The 9312-nt window shown below is 36.5% G+C and overlaps 1 long non-coding RNA gene across 1 annotated transcript; it reads right to left on the bottom strand.

Annotated features, from left to right (window-relative positions):
* Positions 1-3849: 3849 nt before the first annotated feature.
* LOC145534311 (uncharacterized) lies at positions 3850-8372 on the bottom strand. Its single transcript, XR_014074454.1, has 3 exons — positions 8305-8372; positions 6764-6828; positions 3850-4230 (listed from the first exon to the last, which is right to left on the bottom strand). It is a non-coding gene; the product is annotated as an uncharacterized LOC145534311 (long non-coding RNA).
* Positions 8373-9312: the final 940 nt, after the last annotated feature.

A 9312-nucleotide genomic window follows, 5' to 3' on the forward strand; every position in this document is an offset into this window, starting at 1 on the left:
ATTCTAAAACAAGCAAATGACTGAGATTAAAAAGTTTTTTTATTACTTTTCCAGAAAACATAATTAAGAATTAATGCTAAATATATTGTGCCCTTACTATGTTCAGTAAAACTACAGTAATATAACATATTGAAATTCCACCCATTTGTATTTTTATGAGTCATTTAAAAAGAGCATTTCTTTGGGAATAAGTAAACAAAGATGGCATATTTAAATCTGTACTATATTAATCTATTGTATTATTATATTTTAAAGGTGAATTAATTATCATCTGAAAGTGTTTACATAGCAAGTGTATATCAGCGAATGAAAGTCAAATTCGTAGAGCATAACAACTGCTCAAAGGTTTTATTATGACTTGGGTTCTGAATAAAGAAAGGAATATTTGTTAAACTGCATATTTGATGGAACCTTGGTTGTTTTTTTATTAAGAATTTTTAAATCTTCAGAAAATGGATTCATATAATTGGAGCCAAAAGAAAATACAATGAGATTGGATGGAAAATGTCAGGAGGCAATACAACCTCTCTGAAACACTTATTTTAAGAAAACTTCTTATTTGTTTTGTTTACATCTTTTATTCTAATTAGGTTATCTCAAAATAAAAAACTGAATATAAGAAAGTACAATGGTAATATAGAATCAGACATGTTTATGGGATCAGCACCATTTGACATAAATTCCTCATGAAAAGCTTCTGAACATCTGGAATAATTTTCCAACAGATCTCCATGTTTTCTCATGTTACATCCTTCATGTGTCTTGCCTCCACATTTCCATTAAAGTTATTACTCTAAGACATCCTCTCTATGGTCAAGAAATCAGATTTTCCCATAAGTGGCAGGGAAGAAGATTCAATTAATTTAATAATGAAGACCTTTCCCTCTCTAGGTTTACAATACTTTACTATTTGTCTTATTTTTTTACCCCTAGCATTTCTTCCCTCTCTGACCTGAGCATTCATGAGAAAATCGTATGGTTTTGCTCACGATATTCCATCCCGTTTCATCTAACTCATCCCACTCGTTTTGGCCCATTGAATCTTGTTAAAGGCCAGCTCAAGTTTCACCCACTTGTGAGTCCTTTCATAGCTTTCTTAGGCCAATTTAGTCACTCCCTCATTTGTGATCCCATAAACTACATGGTTCATGTTTACACTAAAGCATTTTTTGTAACTGTAATGTTTTCTAGCCATTTTTTTTTCTTTCAGTACCTACGTTTCTGGGATCAGTGCCCCTTTGCCTTTGTGACAAATTGGAAAGGCTATCAATGGAAATTTTGCCTCTACATTCACCTTGTTGAGTATAGTCTTCAGTACCACTGCATGCCTCTGCATGCATCATCTCTTTTCTCAAAAAGTTCTATCATTTTCAATTACAAAATCCTAGGTCATATAGACTACACTGCATAGAATATCTGCTTTCTTCCAGGTCAGTTTAGGTCAGTCTCTCAGTCATGTCTGAGTCTTTGTGACCCCATGGATTGCAGCACGCCAGGCCTCTCTGTCCATCACCAACTCCTGGAGCTTACTCAAACTTATGTCTGTTGAGTCGGTGATGCCATCCAACCATCTCATCCTCTGTTGTCCCCTTTTCCTCCCACCTTCAACCTTTCCCAGCATCAGGGTCTTTTCAAATGAGTTAGCTCTTTGCATCAGATGGCCAAAGTATTGGAGTTTCAGCTTCAGCACCAGTCCTTCCAATGAATATTCAGGACTAATTTCCTTTAGGATGGACTGGTTGGATCTCCTTGCAGTCCAAGGGACTCTCAAGAGTCTTCTCCAACACCACGGTTCAAGAGAATCAGTTCTTTGGTGCTCAGCTTTCTTCACCGTCCAACTCTCACATCCATTCATGACTACTGGAAAAACCATAGATTTGACTAGACAGACCTTTGTTGGTAAAGTAATGTCTCTGCTTTTTAATATGCTGTCTAGGTTGGTCATAGCTTTCCTTCCAAGGAGCAAGCATCTTTTAATTTCATGGCTGCAGTCACCATCTGAAGTGATTTTGGAGCCCCCCAAAATAAAGTCGGACACTGTTTCCATCGTTTCCCCATCTATTTGCCATGAAGTGATGGGACCAGATGCCATGATCTTAGTTTTCTGAATGATGAGTTTAAAGCCAACTTTTTCACTCTCCTCTCCCACTTTCATCGAGAGGCTCTTTAGTAGTTCTTTGCTTTCTGCCATAAGGGTGGTGTCATCTGCACATCTGAGGTTATTGATATTTCTCCTGGCAATCTTGATTCCAGCTTGTGCTTCATCCAGCCTTGCATTTCGCATGATGTACTCTGCATATAGGTTAAATAAGCAGGTTGACAATATACAGCCTTGACATACTCCTTTCCTAATTTGGAACCAGTCTGTTGTTCCATGTCCAGTTCTAATTGTTGCTTCTTGACCTGCATATAGATTTCTCAGGAGGCAGGTCAGATGGTCTGGTATTCCCATCCCTTTAAGAATGTTCCACAGTTTGTTGTTATCCACAGAGTCAAAGGCTTTGGCATAGTCAATAAAGCAGAAGTAGATATTTTTTTGGAACTCTCTTGCTTTTTCGATGATACATCAGATGTTAGCAATTTGATCTTTGGTTCCTCTGCCCTCTCTAAATCCAGCTTGAACATCTGGAAGTTCACGGTTCATGTACTGTTGAAGCCTGGCTTGGAAAATTTTGAGCATTACTTTGCTAGCGTGCAAGATGAGTGTAATTGTGCGGTAGTTTGAGCATTCTCTGGCATTGCCTTTCTTTGTGATTGGAATGAAAACTGACCTTTTCCAGTCCTGTGGCCACTGCTGAGTTTTCCAGCTTTGCTATCATATTAAGTGCAGCATGTTCACAGCATCATCTTTTAGATTTGAACTAGAAAAGTTGAGCTATTTCTTCCAGGTATGTCATAGTAAAAACTAACATGTCTTCTTTTAGTTGTTTTTATACCCATTTAGTGACCTCTCCTTATGAGTCCATGTTGTCCTCATTGAGTCTGTGCACTTGGAATGGAGGTGAATCTGCTAGCCTCATCAAGTTTTTTAAAATCAGTTTTAACTTGAGAATGAAAAAATCTACTGTCAAAATTAGGCATTATTCATCCTGACATTTTTCTCTATGGTTATATTTGGCCAAGTAGCTAAACATATGTGAATAGGAGAATAAGATTAGAGTCCAAAATCTGTCACTGAGGAAACTAGTAAGGTCATTTGATTTCTTTGAACTTTAGTTCTCACATATGTAAAATGTGAGAAATTTAGATAGTATTTCTTTCTAAAGAAATATTCTTTCCTTCTTAGTATTTCTGATTTTAAAAAAGAATCTATTTTAATTGATTCAAGGTTAATACTATTTATCATAAAAATTCACATTTAGGAGGTTAGGTAGTAAATCATTTTCAGTCACTGAATCATACAGTATAAACACTGAAGGGGGAAACTTAAACACCACTTAGTTTAGTCTTTCTCCTCACAGCATAGACTTCATATTAATATCCACACCAAGAGATTATTTTCTATCAGCCAAATATTTTGTGAAATATGAAATTGATTACATTAAAACTTCACCTGTTTCACTGTTGGATAAGATGGCTTATCAGAACATTCTTACAGCTACCAGTTGCATTTCTAGCTCCTACTTAACATTAGTTAAGTGTCTAGAGACCCCAAAGAATGTATCCCCAGTACTATGGAATACTGTCCATGATGATGAATCTGAGCAGGTGAGGATTCAAAGAAAGAGCCATTGTAGAAAACCATGACATCATCTGCGGAAGGCAGAATCCTAAAAAGCATGACCCCATCCTCAAATTCCACACCCTATTTTCCCCATACTGTGAATATAATGAGATATCACTCTGCAATTCAGTTATATTATATGGCACATTTAATGTTACTTGAGGGAAATTTTCCAGCTGGTCCTGACCTAATCCTATGAACCCTTAAAAGCAAAAAGTTTTCTCAGGCTGGTGGCAGAAAAAAAAAAAGTGAGACTGATTTGAGATTTGAGAGATTTTCAACTTTCTGCTGTCTTTGAAGGAGGCCATGTGAGAAGGAATGCAGATGGCTTCTAAGAGCAGGGAGTCACCCCAGCTTACAGATGGCAAGGAAATGGAGACCTTAGCTCACAACTGCAAAGAACCGACTTCTGCCAATAGTCTGGATGAGCCTGGAAGCAGATTTCATGCGGACTCTTCAGGTGAGAACTCGCCCCAGCAAACACCTTGATTGCTGTTTCGTGACGCCTTAAACAGAGAACCGAGTCACATCCTGCCACAATTCTGACCCTCCAAACTGCGAGTTAACAGATAGGTTTTGTTTAAGCCACTATATTTATAGCAACTTGTTACACTATAACAGAAAAATAATAATACGTTATGTAAGAAATAATATGGTACAGAGTTTATTTATAAATAGGGTACTGATATGACAATAGTTTTTCCTAAAATTTTACCAATGGATCTAGAGTGTTTCCCTCAAAGCAAAATGTTCAATTAGGCTGTGATCGTGAAAATTGCAATATTTCATCACAAAGACTGATATTTTGTGTAAAAGAAAACATAATTGTACAATCCATAGAATTTGCAGACAAGTCTCATATGCTAATAACCAGCATTAGAAATTTAGGCAGAAATAGAGTAACTGAATAAAGGCAATTAATTCAACTGCATAGGCTTTTTTCATTTAATTAAGATGATCAGACACTTTGTAGTCAACTTTTATGGTCACACAAATTCTTCTGATTTGTAAAGAAATGTTCTTTTATAAAAATGCTTTGAAAACTGAAAACATTATATAGAAGAAAACACATAACCAGCACTTATTGAGCAACTCCTATGGGACAGGAGATATTCTAGTCATTTTGCATTAACTTACTTAGCACAAGAATTCTATGAGGAAATTGCTATTACTATGTTATTGATACTTTATGGATGAGGAAAATAAGGCACAGGGAGATTGTGTTTATTTTCTTAAAGCCTCAGAGGTTGTGGCTGGTAAATTTGGACACTGAAGCCAGGCCCCAGAAGCCATGGCCTAAACACTGTTTATTATTTGTATGTGTGTGGCTTAGAGAGATTGCACAGAACAAATATTGAAAATCACTTTATTGGTGTATGCTGATCACTATCTCTCTTATGTTTTGAAAATAAACTATATGTATCTTCTTGTTTATTACCTCAGCATCATCTCTCTAATTTTCTCTGAGAATCAGATATAAAAACAACCTAATCGTCCATGAAGGCACGAATGGATATAGAAAATGTTTAAATGTACCCAATGGAATATTATTCAGCCATGAAAAAGAATCAAATCTTTCTATTTGCTATAACATGGATGCATATTGATGGCATTAAGCTAAGTAAAATAAGTCTGACAGAGAAAGAACAATACTACCTGATATCCCTTAAATGTGGAATTTTTTTTAAGTCCAACTCATAGAAACAAAATAGGAAAACAATTGCCAAGGGCAAAGGGGTGGGAAAAATGGGGAAAGGCTGTTAAAACAGTATGAACTTTCAGCGATGAGATGAAGAAGGTCTGAGGATTTAATGTACAACATGGTGACTACAGTTGATAATGTATTGTATAACTGAAATTTGCTGAAAGAATAGTACTTAAATGTTCTCACACATTTATATAATCTCACACATTATATAAAAATGTAAACATGTGTGGGGATGGATATGTTAATTTACTAGATAGGGATAATCCTTTTACACTTATCAGATCACCATGATATACACTTTAAATATCTTACACTTGTGCATGTTAATTATACTTGAATAAAGTTAAAAAAAAAAAAAGGAACCAGGCATTTTCTGCTAAAAACATTCCATAGATAATGACTTTCCTGCTAACAAAATCCATTGCATTTTTTTCCCCAGTAAGTCTGTCATTCTTATTTTCCCCATGGAAAGAGAACAATCCTCCTGGCTTTTTCTTCTCCTGGTAGGAGCACAGACATGTTGCTTAAATCCTTCTTAGAAATGGTGACAATATTCAAAGGAAGGGCATCAGTGGTGAACATTTCATTAGGGAATTTATTTGGGTAAAACTTGGACATTGCTAGCCCTTGGCTCACTACACATACACAGATGTTCAATCTACAAGATGTGGCCTTAGCAATCATTTGTCTTGTACTAAGATTAAGCTATGCCAATATTTAGACCATGTCATATTCATTTCTGTATTCTCAGCACCTGCCATGGAAATTAGCTCATACTTTCTGCTCAAAGAAATGTTCAAAAATATTTGTTGTTGAATTTCTCCAAGTTTTAAGAAATAATGAATTCATTATCTTGAAAAATCAAAAGGGCTTAGGTTTTATCTTTTTGTGTTATCATTTCATTTGACCTTGAATGTGGTGCCTCACCCTTTACACACAGTGAAGAGATCAACTTCTACAGCTGGTTCAAAGTGAAAAAAGTAGTATCTCCTTGACATTTTCACTCACTCACAAGAATGATACAACCTAACAAATAGGACTTTTAAAATTATTTTACTTGCTTTGAAAATCTGTATATTTCATCACTAAAATATGTTTTCATTTTGAAGTTGTCAATCCCTCAAACATTACAAGGCCTTGTTCCAAAGATTTGGCAAAGATCTAGCCAGTAGCAAGTTAAAAGTAGCCAAAATATGCTTTGGAAAGGCCTCAGAATTTTATTTGTAATATTGCTTAACTCAAATCAATTTAACATTTTGGATATGCTGTGTCACTAATAATAATAACCAGGATTCTAATATAAATTATATTTCTATATCAATAGCGCTCACCTCTCTTCAGATTTCAAGAGACAAAGGTAGAAGCCATTTGTCCAGCACTTGTTATGCCGTGGGGTCTAAGTGAACACTGAATGTGAGTGAAGCGGTGGAAAATCGGAAGACCCTGTAAAACAGCTCATCCATGCGTCCATGTCACCAAGCCTTAAGATGTGACTTAGAGGCAATATGCTGACACTGACAGATAACTGAATTTCAAGGATCTAGATATATATTGTTCACAGTGAAGAAACACTACATTAGGAACCATACGACTTATAAGTTTTTGATACAGAACAAATGATTTGCTTGACCTTAAACAACTACCCTTTCCTTGTTTTTTTTCAATTGTAATATAACACCAAAATGTCTGTAAATCTACTTAGAGAGTAATAGGGATGTATTTGAAGAAAGCAAGCTATTTGTTCATCATGATAGCTGTTTTACAACTGATACTATTACCCATATTATGATCTTCATTATTTGTAAAGTAGAACAATTTTAGTTCTGAATCAAATATTCTAACTATTTGTGGATGAGTTTAAAGTTTTTGGCCTCCCTGGTGGTTCAGATGGTAAAGAATCTGCCTATAATGCAGAAGACCTGGGTTTGATCCCTGGGTCAGGGAAGAACCCCTGGAGAAAGGAATGACAACTCACTCCAATATTCTTGTCTGGAGAATCCCCTGGATGAGGAGCCTCGTGGGCTGCAGTCCATGAGGTCACAAAGAGCCAGACACTACTGAGTGACTAACACTTAAGGGTTTTAGATCAGTTATTTGGTGAGCATAATGGGAAAGAAATGTAGATGTTAAGCCAGTTTTGTTTCCACCTCTTTTGTAAGCCACAGAAAGTAAATTGCTAAAAGAGATTTGATATAAAATCTGGGAGCTCAGGAAAAGAAGATCTGTGCTTGAAAATTTAAATCACTAACCAGTAAGCTTATTTTCCCCAAATGATCTATTTCTCCTTAATTAAAATATTTCCCAATTAAGATAATTTCTCTGTTTCTGCTTTAAAAACACTAAAGAAGATAAGTAGACCAAAGAGGATAGTACTATTTCCCAGGTAAAACAATTTCCACTTAATTTCTCATTAACACTTTTTAAGAGAGCATATGCCTCTATGTAATTCTTTCAACTATCTTTCTTTTACATTCTACAGTTACAGATATGTAAAAAAAAAGACTTCTAAAAAAACAAAAATAACTAAAAAAAAAAAAATTCTCTCCCCTAAAAGCCAAGAGAAAAGTGTAAGTATAGTCATTGTAATTCTAAACTCACAGGTCAGGGGAGTAATGACAGAAACAAAGCAACAGTGTTATAAACCATGTTCATGCCTCCCTGACCCCTAATTCCTGTGTTGAAACCTTAACTCAAGGTGATGTTATCTGGAGATGGGGCCTTTGGGAGGTAATCAGGCTTAGATGAGGTCATGAGGGGGTGTCCCAGGGGGCTCTAGTGTTAAAGAACCTGCTTATCAATTCAGGAGACATTAGAGACACGAGTTCGATCCCTGGGTCAAGAAGATCCCCTAGAGGAGGGCTTGGCAACTCACTCCAGTATTCTTGCCTGGAGAGTCCCAAGGACAGAAGAGCTTGGCAGGCTACAGTTCATAGGGTCACAAAGAGTCAGGCACATCTGAAGCAACTTAGCATGCACTCATAATGTCATGAGGGTGGGGTCCTTATGATGGGATTGCCTACTTGCTCAGTTGGTAAGCTGTATCCTACTCTTTGTGACCTGCCATGGACTATGGCCTGCCATGCTCCTCTGTCCATGGGATATTCTAGGCAAGAATACTGGAATGGGTTGCCATTTCCTTCTCCAGGAGGATATCCTGGTGCAGGAATTGAACCTGGGTATCCTGTCTGCATCTCCTGCATTGGCAAGTGGATTCTTTACCACTGAGCCACCTGGGAAGCCCATGATGGGATTAGTGCCCTTGTAAGAAGAGATATCAGAAAGCTCACTCTCTGTGCGTGTGTGTCTCTGCCATGTGAGAATGAAACCAAGAGGTAGTTATCTACAAGCCAGTAGGGCAGTCCTCGTCAAAAACTGACCATACCAACACTTCAGTCTTGGACTTCCTAGCCTCCATTACTGTGAGAAACAAGTTTCTGTTGCTTAAACCATCAGCCTATTGTATTTGGTTATGGCAACCAAAGTTAAGACAGCTTCCCTTTCTTCGCTGTTCTCGCCATCTCCACCCTGATAAATAATCTATTTTTAACGATGTTAAACACTGAATTAACTTCTATTCATTAGAACTTCACTATTCAATTCAGTAGCCACCAAACATAGGTGGCTAATGAGCATTTGAGATGTGGCTGAATTGAAATGTGCCGTAACTATAAAATATGTATCGGATTTTCCATAGGGTCACAAAGAGTCGGACACAACTGAAGCAACTTATCACACATGCATAGTATCAAAAAGGAGAATATTAAATACTCCATTAGTAATTTAAAATTTTAATTACACGTTGAAATATATATTGGTTTAAATGAAATATATTATTAATGCTAATCAACATTTTTTAAACCTTTTAATATGGTTACTTCCC

Source organism: Giraffa tippelskirchi, chromosome 14, assembly GCF_054371585.1.
Source record: "Giraffa tippelskirchi isolate mGirTip1 chromosome 14, T2T-mGirTip1v1.2.pri, whole genome shotgun sequence".
Lineage (NCBI taxonomy): Eukaryota > Metazoa > Chordata > Mammalia > Artiodactyla > Giraffidae > Giraffa > Giraffa tippelskirchi.